Here is a 19,008-nt window from a genome sequence, read left to right on the forward strand (position 1 = left end):
GGGAAGAATCAGACTGCATGGCTGGGAACAATGGCAAAGATGTTACCGAATGTTAATTTTTCCTTTATATAGCATTGGAGGATTTAGTTCTCTTTCTTCAAGGAAAAAAATATGAAGTACCACGCTTTAGTTAAAGCATTTTGCACATATTAAGGCCAGATTCTTGGCTGGTTTAAGTCAGTAAACTACTTTGGATCGAGCACATTAACTAATTTCAGTGCTTTTTTGAAAAAAAAAAGAGGAGCCGGTACTCAGACACCTCACCCCCTCCCCAGCCAATCCTGCATCTGGGGCTGTCCAGGTGCTGGCACTGTGTACCAGCAAGTACCAGCACAAAAAAAGCACTGACTGATTTACCAGGGCCAGACATATAAATGCTGTTGTCCTCAGTTATAGGTGCAGGACCTGAGCCATAGAAGTTACACAGTTTGTTTCAGGAGGCATGTCAGAGAAAAAAATATCCCTCAGGAGTTCCTTGCTCCCACTAGCTGGGTCTACACGTGCACGCTACTTTGAAGTAGCGGCACCAACTTCGAAATAGCGCCCGTCGCGTCTACACTCGTCGGGCGCTATTTCGAAGTTAACTTCGACGTTAGGCGGCGAGACGTCGAAGTCGCTAACCTCATGAGGAGATAGGAATAGCACCCTACTTTGACGTTCAACGTCGAAGTAGGGACCGTGTAGACGATCCGCGTCCCGCAACGTCGAAATTGCTGGGTCCTCCATGGCGGCCATCAGCTGGGGGGTTGAGAGATGCTCTCTCTCCAGCCCCTGCGGGGCTCTATGGTCACCGTGGGCAGCAGCCCTTAGCCCAGGGCTTCTGGCTGCTTCTGCGGCAGCTGGGGATCTATGCTGCAGGCACAGGGTCTGCAACCAGTTGTCAGCTCTGTGGATCTTGTGTTGTTTAGTGCAACTGGGTCTGGGAGGGGCCCTTTAAGGGAGCGGCTGACTGTTGAGTCCGCCCTGTGACCCTGTCTGCAGCTGTGCCTGGCATCCCTATTTCGATGTGTGCTACTTTGACGTGTAGACGTTCCCTCGCTGCGCCTATTTCGATGTTGGGCTGAGCAACGTCGAAGTTGAACATCGACGTTGCCGGCCGTGGAGGACGTGTAGACGTTATTCATCGAAATAGACTATTTCGATGTTGGCTGCACGTGTAGACGTAGCCACTCTGGTTTACATTGTAGCCACTGGACCACAACTCCCTCAGTTTCACAGAAGTAAACTGGAGTGGCGCTCCCAGCATTTTCTAGTCTGTAACTAAAAAAGCAGTCATGTAGCACTTTAAAGACTAACAAAATAATTTATTAGGTGATGAGCTTTCATGGGACAGACCCACTTTTAACACGGCTATCTCTGTCACTAGTCTATAACCAATGAGTATTATATGCCTGGACAACATGTCTCAAAGTCAAAGAAGCCAGTTCTCCCTAAATCCTGCAGAACTGCTCAAGTGCGTGGATACCTTAAAAGATCTGTTTCTATAGGCCGGCAAAAGTACAGGCTAAAATATTGTACCTATAACACCTAAGCCAAACCCTAGGCACTCCTGGTTGGAAGTTCAGTTTCAGGCTATCAATGAAAATCCCCTATGACCTTGCATTTGTAAAACAGCTATTAAATTTGGCCTGTTCATGCACAGTGACATTCAGGTGCTTACATGAGACCTAGTATAAGAGAGAAGGCATATCTGTGAAGGCATCTTTCATCGCAGCAGCATCATATATAAGCTGGAAGTACTTTCTGCTGTAATGAAGTTATGTTTTTCTGGCATACTTTGGGCCAAATCCTGGCTTTGTTGAGATCAGGATGAGTTTCTCCATTTACCTTGGAACTATGATTTCACCGTCTATTGACTGTAAAGACAGGCCACACTTCTTAACATTTAGCCCTATTTGTCTTCATTGGCAGAAAACTCCAGAAAAAGGCGGGGGTATTGTTTGATTAAAACATGCAATTAAATTTAGGATCACACACTGAATGTGACCATCACCCCAAGCAATATTTAAGCTGCTTGGAGTGGAAAAGGTGCGTGTTTAGCTTAAATAAGGAGAGAAGGATTTTGAGAGGCTTGTTATAACAGGAATTGGACTCAGAACCCCAAACTTGCAATCAGTACACAAAAGAGCAGATCCAGCTATTGAGTCCAGGAAGTGGTAATATGTACACTGCAGCACAGCATGTTGGACAGCAGCAGCAGGCATGCAAGTAAGGCTACTTCTATACTACAAGATAAATTTGAGTGTATTAAAATCGATGTTGTGGCATTGGGTTTTTTAAAATTCATATTTGAGTATCCTCACCTCCCCACAAATTCCTCACAAAGGCTGGGTCTACATTGGCACCAACAAGTTGGCAGTGGCAGAAACAAGTTAACCTTGGCTAGGTCTACACAGAGACTACCTGCCAGCAGCTTCATACTAATGAGCAGTCTCGCAATTGCAAATTCAGGCATAAGGGGCTGTTGACAGAGGGGTTGTTGCCTGCAGAGGCACGTCTATATGGTCTGTTAACTGCTTGGCGGCACCCTCTGTGGGCAGTGAGATCTTGTGTGGCTATGCTCATGAGCCACAGAAATATGCTAATATGCAGCCATTTGCAATTGCAAGACTGCTCATTGGTATGAAGCTTCCAGCAGGATATCTCTGTGTAGACCCAGCCAAAGTCAACTTTTTGCTGCCACACTCAAACTGCCAAAGATTGACTATTGCAGCAGTGCATTGTGGGAACCTATCCGACAGTTCCCTCATCCTTATAGCATTCTGGGTATTTTTGCTGGATCACCATGGGAAAAAAATGCCCCACAAGTGCTTGTGGGTATGTGATGTCATTTTCCCACATTGCATTGCCCTAGTTCCCCTCCCCTGGAAAGCAAACGGCCTTTTTTCCAGAAGGAAAGAAGGAAAAATAGGGCATCAACAAATATCACCAAATTAACTGAAATATCTTGCTTCTATAACTGAATAGCTTTTTGAAAGAAAAAAGCAGTCAAGTAGAACTTTAAAGACTAACAAAATAATATATTAGGTGAGCTTTCGTGGGACAGACCCACTTCTTCAGACCGTTTGCATTTGGAGAGAAAGATGATGTCTGTCTGAGTTTGTGCAAGCTTCCTTGTGAGGTTGATAGATTTCCACTCCATACGGCTAAATGCAGTGCCTTGCATGGTGTCAAGTATCGGAGGGGTAGCCCTGTCAGTCTGGATCTGTAACAGCAACGAAGGGTCCTGTGGAACCTTATAGAGTAACAGAAAAGTTTTGAGCATGAGCTTTCATGAGCACAGCATCTGATGAAGTGAGTCTGTGCTCATGAAAGCTCATGCTCAAAACTTTTGTTAGTCTATAAGGTGCCACAGGACCCTTCGTTGCTGTTACAGATCCAGACTAACACGGCTACCCCTCCGATACTTCTTCAGACCATAGCCATACCAGAGCAGACTCAATACTTAAGGGACAGAGAACCAAAAACAGTAATCAAGGAGGACAAATAAGAAAAAAATGGTCTGAAGAAGTGGGTCTGTCCCATGAAAGCTCACCTAATAAATTATTTTGTTAGTCTTTAAAGCGCTACGTGACAGCTTTGTTGTTTTGATAGTATATAGACTAGCATGGCTGCTTCTTTGTTACTACTGGATAGCTTTTCATAACTGTAGATGCAACTGAATTATCAAAGATTCTACACAAAGCAACTGGTGTCTGAGTCTTCTCAGCTGGCTCTCCAGCTACTGTCCCCCGTCCCTGGATTATATATGATCCCTGAAAATAATACAAGAACAATGCAAAGCTTGAAGAAAGAGTAGGATTGTAAAGGCTTGTAACAAAGATGTTTTGTGAGGTAGGGTTTTTGGCTTCTCAGTTTATTACACAAAGGCTGCGTCTACACGTGCACGCTACTTCGAAGTAGCGGCACTAACTTCGAAATAGCGCCCGTCACGTCTACACGTGTTGGGCGCTATTTCGAAGTTGAAATCGACGTTAGGCGGCGAGACGTCGAAGTCGCTAACCCCATGAGGGGATGGGAATAGCGCCCTACTTCGACGTTCAACATCGAAGTAGGGACGTGTAGACGATCCGCGTCCCGCAACATCGAAATAGCGGGGTCCTCCATGGCGGCCATCAGCTGGGGGGTTGAGAGATACTCTCTCTCCAGCCCTTGCGGGGCTCTGTGGTCACCGTGGGCAGCAGCCCTTAGCCCAGGGCTTCTGGCTGCTGCTGCTGCAGCTGGGGGTCCGTGCTGCATATACAGGGTCTGCAACTAGTTGTTGGCTCTGTGTATCTTGCACTGTTTAATGAAAGTGTGTCTGGGAGGGGCCCTTTAAGGGAGCGACTTGCTGTTGAGTCCGCCCCGTGACCCTGTCTGCAGCTGTGCCTGGCTCCCTTATTTCGATGTGTGCTACTTTGGCGTGTAGACGTTCCCTCGCTGTGCCTATTTCGATGTTGGGCTGAGCAACGTCGAAGTTGAACATCGACGTTGCCAGCCCTGGAGGACGTGTAGACGTTATTCATCGAAATAGCCTATTTCGATGTTGCAACATCGAAATAAGCTATTTCGAAGTTGGGTGCACGTGTAGACGTAGCCAAAGGTGCCCAACATGGGGGGTGGGGCTCACCAAATTTATACACACATGAATGCTTCTGTGCCCTGGGATCACCCAGGAGTCTGTGTCATCTCAACTGGCCCTCCACCCACTTTTCCCGTTTTAAGGGGACCATTTGATAAGAAATTAGCCCAAAGAAACAGAGATTGGAAAAAAAGCACCAAAAAAGATCATCAAACTAACTGAAATCTCTTGCTTTTATAACTGAAATATCAAAGATTTCACAAAAAAGCACCAGGAGTCTCTGTCTTCTCAACTGGCCCTCCAGCCACCTTTCCATGTGTTAAGGGGGCCAAAGCGTGAAGAAAGAGGATAGAAAAGGTTAGGGGAAAGATTTTTGGCTTCCCATCTCACTACACAGGCTGTCCAGACTGGGGGATGGGGCTTGCCAAATTTCAACAAGCAGCGTTGCACAGGTGGGGGGGGCCAGCCCCGATTGCCCGTTAGGGGGCCAGACTCCCTCATCCCATTGGGAGGGGCTGGGTGGATCAGAAGATGGAGGGCCAGTTGACGTGGACCCTTCAGAGTTTTTCAGGCAGTGGGAGCAGCGCCGACTGACTTTGTAGAGGCTGGTCCCCCTCATTGCTATGGAGGGTGGGGGTCTGTGGCTGCAGAGCCAGTTGATGTGGTACCCCCCAACAGCAACAAGTCCCCACAAATCTTAGCCACCGGGGGAGAATTCCCCCAGGCAGCAGCAAGCTCCCAGAAATCTTTCCCACCTTTGGAGCGCTCACCACACACAAGCCAGGAAATGGCGCTGCCTGGCAGCGTAGTTTGCACTGAACAGCAGGCACATCCTTTTATTGAGGTTGGAGGCTAGGCACATGACCTGGGAAATGGGAAAAGACCCTGACTGCACGGTGCCTGTGGGAAAGGAGGAGAGGCCCTGCACAAATGCAAACCACAGGAAAAAAGTTTCTCGGCCTCTCATACAAGTACGACACACCTCCTCTGCCCCCACCAGCCTAGCTGCCATGTGGTGTGCTGGGGCAGACTGGTGCACTAGGGCTGAAAAACAAATCCAGATGTTCAGATTCCAGAGGTAGAGGCAGAACCATGAACGCCGTGTTGGGGCTATTTTTAAAGGGTAGATGCACTCACAGGGCTAATAGCAAAGAAAGAAAGAAGTTTTTCAGCCTCTCATACAAGCATGACCCAAAGTCATGGGCTTCCTGGTGCCAAATTCAAATTTGTGGGCTTCCTGTTACTTAATTCCTGTGCACCTGGAGAGCAGTGGAGATAGAAGTGCCCAGCGCAGAGGACAGTGGGACACTGTGGGATACGTACAGGGCACCTCTGGAGGCTATTAATGTCTATTAATAGACATGGCATTTCCACACTAGCCTCAATTTGAACTTTTCAATTCGAAGTTGATGTTACCCCTTCTGACAATGTTATGATATTGATCTTAGCACACCTTAAAATTGAGCCAATGGTATTTACAGTGAACACAGTGACACTGAAAAATCAAGTTATCTGCCTTAAATTTGACTTTATCACATAGTGTAGACATGGTCTAAGAGTGATGAACACAATCATGGGGCTGGAGAAGAAACAACCGACATGAATTACCAGGAACAGCAAGAAGACAACGGATCAGCAAGTCATGGTGAGGAGCTACAACGCAGGTTCTCCTCACACCCCATAACATAATGCAGTCACTGAAAGCACAGCTCACCAGATAGATCCCATGCCCAGACCTCCCAATTATAGTTGCCTGAAGCTGCTTTAACTTACAGCCTGCAGATGTGTTTCTGTGTTCAGTTAACTTTTGAAGGGCAGAGTATGTGGTAGAGTTGTATTTTTCCCCTGGTTCATTCCTAGCCACACCCTCTTTCAGCAAACTAGACTTAGGATATTTTCTGCTGATGTGCCAGTATCCTCCCACATATACAGAAACAGTAGAACTGCACCCCGGTTTTCCACTCTATTGTCCAAATGAAACCTTTTTGGCCAGAGTTGTGCCCTGCAAGACACAGGACAATTAGACCCTTTAGCTTCTAGTGGGTCTATAACACTAAAGAGAGGCGCCAGATCAGTCGTACATTTGCCATGTAGGTAGCGGAATCCAGTAAACCTCTCCCTCCTTTAATTTACAAGCAACACAGATTTTTAAAAGCAAAATTTATTTTAAAATATTAATAATAATCATTCCCAGGCAAAAGCTGTTTTCAGCCAGATTTCACCTGAGGAGTAAACTTTTATTAGCCAAGAAATGAACTCATGAAAAGAGTGGCTTATAATGGAAACATTGAACAACTTCAGCTACATTATTAGCAGGTGCCACTATTACAAGAGTGTCAGTGTGAATAATGCGTTTAAAGATGCAATTGCTATAGCAATGCCCACCCATGCACTTAAGGATCTGTCCCTATTGCTGTTATGAATCTTGGTTTAAAAGGGTTTGATAACTTGGCCATAAAATTATATTCCAGGCTAAGCTTGGGAAAGTAAAGACACAGCACTCCAGGGAAGTTAAAAATTAATAAAAAAAACACGTGGGCATTTTGGAGCACATTTTTTCCCTTTGTTGCTAAAAAGACGGCTGCTGCTTTTTCTATAGTGAAACTTGGCAGATTATCAGTCAATAACATGAACAAAAATATTGGGAGACGTAATTTTTGTAAACCTTGGACCCCATAACAAATCACTGGCAGGTTATATTACTTATATAAAATTTACTGGTACAGCACCTCTAAAGTTCAGAAACCAAAACAAACTATTGGCAGAAGCAGGCATTATTAGTATTAATATTAGCATACAAAATCAAACCCAGACAAAGTACAATCAAAACTCATTAAGACAATGTCAGAGTTCACTCTTGAACTCCCGAAGACAGAGACATAAATTGAAAAGTTAAATTTTTTACCCACATTGTTAAGAGCATATGCACAGCATTAAGACCCTCTCTGCCTAAACCTAAAGGCCAGTAAAGTCCATGGAAGGATTTTCATTGGAATTTGGGTTAGGCCCAAAGTGTGCTCCCCTGATATGTTGCAGTAGTTAGGAAACCTATTGGGATAGATTAAAGATGGTGTTTTTGCTTTAACTCTGTTTTTCATGTCTTTTGTGGGGTTGTTAGATTCTTGGTGCCTGATCTTTAAGGATGCTGCATGCAAGCTCTCCACTTGCATTCACTTTCCTGTGTTCAGCAGTAGAGACCCTTAGAACCAATTAGCTACACGCATTCTAATCTCAATGACCAAATCAGGGGCAATGGGCAAGTATTCGAGGGCAAAAATTGGCACTTACAAATTTTGAGCATGCAGGGGTTGGGTGGCGAGGGGGTTGTTTTCATGCATGGTGAATCCATATTCAAACAGCATTTGGATATGACGAAGAGAATAGTGCAACTATTTCAATCAACAAAGTGAGACTAGCATGACCCGTGATCCTGGAATGACAAGAAGGGTTAGCTAGATAGATAGATAGATAAATGAAAAGGTCGCTCCTTACTGTACTTGGTGGGCTGGTTCACGAAGACACAGGACTCACCTGGAATAAGGACTTTCCCATGTAACCATGCCTCAGGTGTCCACAAGCTCTTCTGGTTCAAGAGATACAAACACATGGCATAGGACAATAAGACCCACATCCTCATTGTCTAAAAAAACTGACAGAAAAGAAGTGTGGTGTTCCCTTGGAATTTAATGTTGACAGAGAGTGAAGGGATTGACCCCAGCTGCAGAGACAATATTAGCTGAAAATTAGCCTCCCGCTCGGAGGTATAAATGAATTGTACTGGAGTTGCATGCAACACGTACAGGTAGTGGTACAGGTAATACTTTAACAGCTCAAAGGATATTCAAAAGTGAAGTCAACTTCCCAGTAAAAAGTCATCAGTCAGAATATATAGATGCATCTGATGAAGCGGGTCTTTGCCCACGAAAGCTTATGCTCCAAAATATCTGTTAGGCTATAAGGTGCCACAGGACTTCTTGTTATTACTCAGAGATGATCTGGACCAGCCTCTTGGCTGCACTGAGTTTAAACTTGGTACAGCTGAACAGGAAGGAAAGGTAGCTCTAAAACATCCTCTACTCTCCAGTCCTTTGCAATAAGGGGCCAAAAGAGCCCATGATGTAAGTTAGAGCAGCCTCAGGCCTGTGCTAAATTGAACTAATTGAAGTGGTCTCCTAGGGACAATATAGCACAATATACTCTGTCCCTGAAACACATCCTTCATGTCAGAACAATCCCTGGTTTTCCTTTTAGGGCAGCTTTCTAGTTGATTTGCCCTGTTGAGACTGCTGAAAGTAATTGGCACTCAGCACGTGCCCTTTTATTTTTTCACACACATGACAAAAGGTTTGAGCTGCTCAGTTTACAAAAATACTGTAAATATTATTATAAAAATGATCAGTAATTATTTGCTTGACCTTTTAATTCTGAGTCAGGAGTGAAGCTGCATTGCATTCTCTGTACATAGGATGTGGGCTGGACAGCGGAAAGTTTAAGCTTTGAAAATTGGCACACACGGTGCTTATTCTAATTGTCTCCACTTCCATTAATTATGAACAGAATTTGTTTTCAGTATAGGGCCTGATGGGTGCAGATGTATATTTATTTTCTTTCACCAATTAATTTTATGGCCCTGTGGCAGTTTATATGACGATAGCTACATCTACACGTGTATGCTACATCAAAATAGCTTATTTCGATGTAGCGACATCGAAATAAGACATTTCGATGAATAGCATCTACACGTCCTCCAGGGCTGGTGCCGTTGACGTTCAACGTCGACGTTGGGCAGCACCACATTGAAGTAGGCGCTGCAGGGGAGCGTCTACATGCCAAAGTAGCACACATCGAAATAAGGGTGCCAGGAACAGCTGCAGACAGGGTCACAGGGTGGACTAGCACTTCCGGGGCAACAGCTAGCCACTCCCTTAAAGGGCCCCTCCCAGAAACACTCAGCCTACACAGCACGCGGTCTGCAGAGCCATAGGCACGCGCACCTCGGCGAAGCAGTATGGACCCCCAGCAGCAGCAGCAGCAGCTGCCAGAGGTCCACACAGCCGCCCCTGCAGGAGCAGTGCTCACCCTGCTCAATGCCATGCAGGAGGCAGCTGATCACCTTTTAGGTCACAGAAGAGGAGCTGCCCCCAGGGGAGGAGGAAGCAGCCCCAGACCCTGCTGTCCTCCACTCCCCCCACCCTCCGCCGCACACGCCGCCGGCTGTGGAGCTACCCCACGAGCACCGACTGGTGGGAGCGGCTGGTGCTCGGCAAGTGGGACAATGACTGCTGGCTCCAGAACTTTCGTATGAGCCGGCAGACATTCCTGGAGCTCTGCCAGTGGCTCACCCCCACACTGAGGCACCAGGACACCTCCATGCGGCATGCCCTCAGCGTGCAGAAACGGGTCGGCATCACTGTCTGGAAGCTGGCCACTCCAGACAGCTACTGATCCGTGGGGCAGCAGTTTGGCGTGGGCAAGGCCACCATCGGGGCTGTCCTCATGGAGGTAAGAGGACCCACTTGGGGGAGAAGCCCTGGGGGTGGAGGGAGCCCTGCGGGGGAGGGCAGCCCGGGGGGGGAGGGCCAGACACACCCTGCACACCCCTCACTGGTGCTCTCCCATGTCCTTCTCCTGCAGGTCGTCCGCGCCATCAATGCCCTGCTCCTCCACAGGCTCGTGCGGCTTGGGGACCCGGATGCCGCCATCACGGGGTTTGCTAGCCTGGGCTTCCCAGATTACTTCGGGGCTCTGGATGGGACCCATATCCCCATCCGTGCCCCAGAGCACAGCGGAGGACGCTTCCTGAATAGGAAGGGATACCATTCCGTGGTCCTCCAGGCCTTGGTGGACAGCTGGGGCTGCTTCCTGGACATTTATGTTGGCTGGCCTGGCAGCACCCACAACGCCCGGGTGTTCAGGAATTCGGGCCTGTGCCGCCGGCTGGAGGCAGGGACCTACATCCCCCAGCGGGAGATCCCTGTGGGGGACACCACCGTGCCCCTCTGCGTCATCGCAGATGCAGCGTACCCCCTCCGGCCCTGGCTCATGCACCCTTACACGGGCCATCTGTCAGCCAGCCAGGAGCGCTTCAACACGCGCCTGAACCATGCGCGCCAGATGGTTGAGCGCACTTTTGGCTGCCTCAAAGGGCGCTGGAGGTGTCTCCTCACCTGATTGGATGCAGGCCCCACCAACATCCCCCAGGTTGTGGGCGCATGCAGCGCACTCCACAACCTGGTCGAGAGCAAGGGGGAGGCATTCTTTCAGGGCTGGGCTTTGGAGGCTGGCAGGGCTGACATGCAGCCACCCGCTGCCCCCAGTCACCAGGTGGACCCTGAGGGGATCTGGGTCTGGGAGGCCCTGAGGGCCCATTTCGACCAGGCCGTGGGGTGAACACTGGCAGGCCCCCCACTGCACCCCCCCATACTCCACAACACTCCCTGCCCCCATGCCCACACCACAGAGCACCCAAGAGCACACCGCCCCCACTTTTTTTGCAAATAAAAATAGACCTCTTGTTTTTGAAACCAAAACAAAACAGTGCATTCTCTTATATTAAAATACTAATTATATATATATATATATATATATATATATATATATAGTGTAAGAACAAAAGGGGGGAACTATTTACATGGGGGGGCAGGTACCATAAAAGAACAGGGGTCTAACACAAACTATATACACAAACATTATATGATGGGGGATACGAACAAAGCGGGGGGGCCACGTCCTGGGCCCCACACCCCCTACTGTCCAGTGCCTGGGGTTGGCGGGCGCGACCCTCACCTCAGCCTCAGCCCTGGCCGAGGCTGGTTAGGGGCCGGGCGAACAGGCAGGTACGGCCGGCGGGTGTCAGCTGGCCCCAGGTCCCCCTCTGCGGAAGGCCCCAGGGTGGCGGACAGCGGTGGGACGGTGGTCAGAGCAGTGGGTGGAGCGGCGGGTGGAGCGGCAGGCAGGGCGGTGGGCAGGGCGGCATAGGGGTCCAGGTAGTCCGCTATGCGCTCAAAAGTGCGCATAAAGGCCCCCCATGCCTCCTGGCGCCAGGACAGTGCCCATTCCTGCAATTGCAGCCACCGCTCGTCCACCCACAGGCGCTGCTCCGACACCTCCAGCTGCCGCCGGAGGGTTGCGAGCAGCTGGGGGTCCGTTGCCATCCTCTGGTGGTGGTGGCTCCGCTGTTGGCCCCACCCTGGGGCTGGTTGGTGCTCCACCGAGGGGCTGGCCTGCAGCGATGGCCCCAGTGGGCTGTCCGGGACAACTGACACCTCACCAGCGCTCTCCGGGCACTCCGATGGTGCAGCTGCAGAACACAGGGGGGAGAAGAAGAGTGGAGACAGCCGTTAGTGTGGCCCCCCGAGCTGTGGCCCTTGTGCCCCCACCCCTCTGCTGCTGGTTCCCCATCCCCGTCCCTGGGAGATGCTGCTGCTGATGATGATGGGTGTCCCACCCCCCCCCCCACGAGGGACCCTTGGTTCCACTCCCCCCATCCCCAGGGATGGGGCATGGCACTGTCCTGCTTGGGGGGCAGTGGCTGATGCACTCTTCTGAGGGACATGCCACTGCTGTCCTTGGGGCCATGGTCATCTGGGCATGTGGAGGGCCCTGGTCATGTCTCTTGTCCCCGCCCCTCAGCCCCAGGGGTGTGCGCCAGCGGGGGTACATACCTGATGGTCCGCTCCCACGGCTGGGGGACACCCTCTGGGTGGACCCCCTGCTGGAGCTCCGGGACAGCAGGATTATTTGGAGCCCCCTGTCGCTGGAGGAGGATTCCGCCTCCTCCTCCTCCGGTGTCCCAGGGGTGGACTCCTGGGGGGGCCCCTGGGGTGCGGGGCTTGCCTCCGGGGCAGACTCTGCCTCTGGGGCCTGCTGGGGCTCGTCGGCCAAGGTATCAAGAGTGGCCGGCAGGGAGGAGGTGTACCAGGGGCCCAGGATGGACCTGAGCTCCCTGTAAAAGGGGCAAGTGACAGGGGCGGCCCCAGATCGGCTGGCCGCATCCCAGGCCCGGGTGTAACCCTGCCGCAGCTCCTTAACCTTACTCCTGACGTGGTCAGGAGTGCGGGCAGGGTGACCCCGGGCAGCCAGGCCCTCGGCCAGCCAAGCGAACGCATCCGCATTCCACCTCTTGCTCCCCATTACCTGGAGCACCTCCTCCTCGCTCCAGAGCCCCAGCAGGTCCCAGATCTTGGCCTCTGTCCAGGAGGGGCCCCGCTGCCTTTTTCCAGGCTGGCTGCCAGGCTGGGAGCCCTGGTTCCCCTTGGGGGGTGCCCTGGGGATGTTTGGGGGGCTGGCGGGCAGCCACCGCAGCAGGGGGCGTGTCTTGGGGCTGCAGGGAGGCATGCAGGCTAGCCGCGTGTTACTGCTGCTGCCTGCACGCGCTCTCAGCTCCCTGCACAGGAAGGCAGGGGGTGGGGAGCTTTAAGGGGCCGCTGCACGTGGCAACCATAGAGCTCAGGGGCTGGAGAGAGCATCTCTCAACCCCTCAGTTGATGGCCGCCATGGCAGACCCTGCTCTTTCGATGTTGCGGGACGCGGATCGGCTACACGTGCCCTACTTCGACGTTCAACGTCGAAGTAGGGCGCTATTCCCATCCCCTGATGGGGATAGCGACTTCGACGTCTCGCCGCCTTACGTCGATGTCAACTTTGAAATAGCGCTCGCCACATGAAGACGTGGCGTGCGCTATTTCGAAGTTGGCACAGCTACTTCCAAGTAGCCGGCACGTGTAGACGTGGCTGATAAGTTGTACATTCAGTACCAGCCTGTGAGTACTATCTATCCTTATTTAGAAGTCACCGTCTCCATTTTTTGCTTCTTGTAATTTTTAAGAAAACTCCTTTTCATTCTGTCTTTCAGAGAAGTTCACTGGATCCAGTACATGTCAACAGGAGCTGAAGATATGGTTTTATTTACCCGCCCCCCCGAGTCCCTGGAAGGTCCTTATTAATTGCTTTCAAATGTTTGGCAGCCATGTGAAATCCAGCCTAGTAATTCTGGCTCCTTATATGATTTTTATTAAAATTCACTTTGTACAGAAGGCACATGAGATTTACAGCTGAAACTAATAGGTTCGTTCTCACTAAGACATAAATCCCTGGGCTGTTTATTGAGGCTCATGGACATTAAGATCACAGGTAATTGTTACTGTGAGCACTCAGCTTAAAAACAATCACGTCTCTTAGCAAATTTGTTTAAATAAACGATACAGGCTTTTGGACAATTATTATATCTGGGGACATAGCGTGGTAGTGAGTATAGAAACTCTTTATCTCTTCTATGGCATTTCATTTCACTAACAATTCTTATCAGTTCTCCCTTTCAAAGTGTGGTTTATAATCCAAAAAGAGACCCTGCAAAAAAAGGGATAATTGAATTCCATGTTTACTTTCTCCCAACAGATTTGGCATCAAATTTGCTCAGTTTACAGCTAAAGGGGAATATTTTTGTGCATCCTAAACTTGCTAACCCAGCCTACGGTCTGGAAGTAAAGGACGGTTCCTTCTGGCTTTTGTATGAGAAAGTCTGCCATTGGAACTAAAGGCAGCAAGAATCAACACATGAGAATCAACTTTCTTACCTAGTGTAGTCCAGGGCTTGTACGTCTTGCATCAACATGCTTTACTTCATGTGATGGCCAAGCCCAGAGAGGTTGATTTTTGCTGTATCTTCACAGATCCAGCAAACTGAACTTCAGAAGATTGATCTTCCTGCGGTTGATCTTCCGGTAAGTATAGATTAGCCTTCATAAAATAAGAATAGAATAAAAAATAAAATACATGGAAATGCCCATCTCATGGAACTGGAAGGGACCTCAGGAAGTCATTGAGTCCAGTCCCCTGCCAGCAGGATTAAGCACCATCCCATTTTTTTTAAATCTATTTGCCCCAGATCCCTAAATAGGCCCCTCAGGGACTGGGCTTACAACTCTGGGGTTTGGCAGGCTGATGTGCTAACTACTGAGCTATCCCTCTCCTCAGTTGACCCTTCTGCTGGTGTTGTATAAAGCAAAAAGGAATCCTCTCTCTCTCTCTCTCATATGCACTCTGCTGTAAGACTCAAAGGAGTTATTCTCCATCCCACTGACCCCTCAAAACACACCACAAAGCATCCCTACATGTTAGAAATATAAAACACAAGTCATTTTCCCTCTATTTTTAGAAAATTAGTACCTAATATGGAGCTATTAGTACCTAATAGTCACCAAACTGGCACCAGAGTCTCATGTCAGATGTGGTGCCAACACAGAGGACATAGGTCCCATGCAATTCAACGTTCAGTCTGTGTACAACTCATCTTTTACATCAGCTCCTCTTCATCTAGAAAGGTTTGTACACGAACTAGAGAATTCTCCTTTCTTTCAGGAATACAGAAGATCAGTATCAGAATCACACAACTTTGATGTGACAACTACATTGATGTTAAACTGTGAAATCCACCATTTTACCATCTTCTCGGCAAGAAATACAGCTGGGCAAATTGCTTTGAATTTTCATTTTTTCAAAAATCAAATTTTGATGAAAAAAATCATCAAAACACAAAATGCATTAGAAATCTTCCCATTTTTGACCAGCTATGGAGTTGTTCAAAATTATTCAATTTTTGAAAATGTTCTTAAAATTTCAAAAATTTGAAAATCCAGCAAAATGTATGCACACACATACTTGTCCACTTTATTCTTTCCCTGTAGTCCGCATCCATCTTATACACAATTGAAGCAAAGAGTAGGCTAAATTACCCTCAACAATGGCACAAGACCTCTCCCTTAATGTCCATTGGATAACTTGGAAAGAAAGCTCTTCGTTGTCATTTTTCAGATACACTAGAAGTTAAAGATATGCTCACATCATGGACATTTCCACACTACCCAGTGTCAATATCTTTAAATTTGTCCCGCACTCCACCACCTCTGAAGAACCATTGAAAAGCAGCTGTTCCTTGGAGCTAGGAAAGGCAAGCACAAAATTGGTATGTGTCACAATTAGGAATCCCCAACTGCTTGGAAAAGATGCACAGCAGGAGATGCTGAGTTGCCTTGCTGCACTCCATAACATCTTCCCTCCTTGTGCATTTTCCCACCCCAACGTGAGGTGGCAGTCTTCTCTGCAGGGCTACCCATACACAGCTACATGCTGTGCGTGCCTTGGGCAGCTGCCTGCTCTGGGAAGGAGGCAGGTAGGCAGAGCTGGGCTACCATCCCTGTCCATCCCCCATCTGCCCCTCCCCCTGACTTCTCTCCACCAGGCCACAGGGGACAGAAGCCCTGTTTAGCCTCTGTGGCTACTCCAGCCCCACCTTCTCCCCCCAGAGAGGCTTGTACCACTTGAAGGTTCAAGATGAAGAGGGGAAAAAGGGAAATTCAGAGGTAGGGCTTGGGGGAGGGGGTCTGACAGCAGCACTCCACCATAGTGCAGGTGCCCCCTACCCCTGCTCTCTGGGTCCCTCCATGCTGGGCCTGAGGCAGCCCTGGTGGAATATGCTGCAGTGCAGCTCCCCTCCACCCCAACCCCATGAGCCTGTCCCAGCCTCAGTCCCAGCCCTTCCAGTATCCAAATGCAGAGGCTGTGAAACCTGGGGATCCCAGACCACGTAGGGCAGGAGGTGGCACCAGCACCTTCTGGATGGACACCTTGACCAGAGGGTGCTCCCTGCTCCAGGTGAACCCCCTCAGCACAGGCCCCACAGAGCAACCGGAGACCCAGTTCTCTCTGACCTATCCTCCCCAGCACCCCTGGAGAAGACCCCCAGTTCTCCTGTCTCACCCCTCCCCCATCACCAGCACCCCTGAGGGAGACCTCCAGTTCCCCCTACCTCCTCCTTTCCTGATCAGCTGCAGCTTGGGGGAGGCTCCCAGATCCCCCTGCTGCCCCACCTTTCCCCCATCAGCAGCACTGTGGTAGAAACCCACGGCTCCCTCTGCCCCATCTCTCCCTCACCATCACCCAGGGGAGGGACTGAGCTACTCTATTTCACTCTGCCCCATTCCCCCACCATCATCAGTGCCCCTCATCTGGGGAGGGATGTGGATCAGGTCCAGTTTGGAGGGTTGGTCTGGCCTTTTGAGGGCACAGCTGGTCCAGATCCTAGTCTGTGTGCCGCTCTGCCTGGGAGGGGGAAAGGACTAGCAAGATTGTTGTGAATAAAGACAGTGTAAAAAGGTAAACAAGCTTTTCACATTTTTATTTTTAAAATGTTTTAAACAGTTTTTACATTCACAAATATTTAATTCAAGCCTTGGTCGTGCCTATGAGAAATGAGAGGGAAGAAATAGTGGAATGGTTCCCTTTCAATGGGGTGCAGCATATAGCTGGCATGCAAATATTGTTAGTGGTTTTTACCCACACACAAACACACAATCACACACACATAGCCTCCCTCATGCAGTCCCCTCTCTCCTTCCCGCCAACACACACACCAGAGCTTCCCGCATTCAGGTCACTTTCCCCACCCCGGCTGGGCTGTGAGACGTCGGGTATTGCTGCTCTCTTGCCCTCTTCCTGTGCAGCCCAAGTAGAGAAAGTGACATGGATATAGGCCCCGTCCCTTCTCCAAGGCTCTGCACCCCACTCATTCCATCCCCTGGCCCCTCTGTCACTCTCTCACCTTCACTCCTCATTCCCAGTGGGCTCCTCAAGGCATGGGAGGGGGCTCTGGGCTGAGGGATGTGAGGGAGGCTGAGAGCTGTGGCTGGGGGTGTAGCTCTGGGGCAGGGGCAGGGATGAGGCATTTGGAGTGCATGAGGGGGCTCCAGGCTGAGGGGGGAACTAAGGGGGTTGGAGTATGCGAGAGGACTCCAAGCTGAGGCAGGGTATTGGGGTGTGGGAGGAGATAGTCTCTGGACTGTGAGGGCAGGTTCTGGGGTGAGGCCAGAAATGAGGCTCCTGGCTGGGGTAGGGTGTTGAGAGATGGTGGGAGGGCTCTGGCTGGCAGTGTAGACTCTGGGGTGGGGCTGGAGATGAGGGCTTTGGGATGTAGGAGGGCGTGCTGGGCTGTGACTGAGGGGTTTGGAGGGCAGGAGGGGGATCAGGGCAGAGACAGGTGGCTGGGTGTGGGGTGGGCTCATGGGTACAGATGTCTGACGCTTACCACAAGATGCCCCTGGAAGCAGCAACATGCCTGGTTCCCACAGAGAGGTGCAGCCAGGCTGCTCAGTGCACTGTCCCATCCACAGGCTCCGCACCTGAAGCTCCCACTCCCACAGTTCCTGGAGAGTGGGAGCTGCAGAAGTGGCCCTTTGGGTGGGGGCAGTGTGCAGATCTCCCCGGCTCATATGCATAAAAGCTGGAGAAGGCACACACTGCTGCTTCCAGGAGCCGCCTGGAGCCAGGCATTTAGGGAGCCTGCCTTAGCCTCACTGCACTGCTGACTGGGCTTTTAACAGCCCATTCAGTGGGGCTGACCAGAACCAGCAGGGTCCAGTTTCAATTGTGAATTCCAGTTGAAACTAGACTCCTGGCAATCCTAATTTTCATGGAATGCAATCCAGAAAGAGAAACAATCAGAAAAGAATCAAAGGCGAGCTCAGGTCTCCCCTGTATCCGAGCTCCCCTTGGTGCAGGTGAAGTGGGGCTTCAGTGAACAGTTACAGCTTTCTCTATCTGACACCACTCAGACTCCTCACGGGCCTTATGTCAGCAGAACGAAGCTCCACGTGATGCTATTTCCGCACAGCCTAATCCAGCATGTCCCTTCTGTTGAAATAGATTGGCCGGGGTCGGGGGGGTGGGAGAATTCAGCTGAAACAGGAACCAATTCCACTACATTTACGGCAGTGGTAAGTTACCATCTGTAGGATCTGGATAGAACTGGAATCTGGTCTGCTAGGTTAATTTTTTTAAACATACACTTATATATCTTTGTTACTGTGAGTAGATATATTTTATAAACAACAAAGCCATAATTAAGTATATTACATTATTCAAGAGTCAGCATTACAGTATGGAAGCTTAATTATTGCATAGAAATAACTTTATCTTTAATAGACCCTACTTACCCTTTTATTTTAAGCTGAGTGGAATTTCGTAGTCTTTTTGATAAAAAGGTATTACCATAGTATATAACTTTTAAAAAGGAGAAAACTGAAGGGTTCAAAATGTTTTAAAATATTCAGCTTTGTTCTTTTAAAATGTCTTTTTTAATGCACAACAGACATTAGTGGAATGGTTACAATTAAAGACCTTTCAAAAGACATTTATGCTTTCGCCCTCTATTGTCATAACACGCTAACATGTCTGGAAGAAATTGACAGAGCTTGCAGTCAAGCAGACTGTGCTTTTTAAAAGGTCTTCAAATTAAAGAGATGATTCAGTAATATAATAATTAAATTTCATGTCTGCGTTATTGAGGTTCCTCTGTTTATTAGAACATGACCTATATGTCAAGAAGTAATATTTTGTACAAGTGCTGGAATACATAATTAAGACTTCACAGAACGTGCCCTTTGATCCAAATT

The sequence above is a fragment of the Carettochelys insculpta genome, chromosome 4 (genome assembly GCF_033958435.1).
Source record: "Carettochelys insculpta isolate YL-2023 chromosome 4, ASM3395843v1, whole genome shotgun sequence".
NCBI classification, from domain to species: Eukaryota; Metazoa; Chordata; order Testudines; family Carettochelyidae; genus Carettochelys; species Carettochelys insculpta.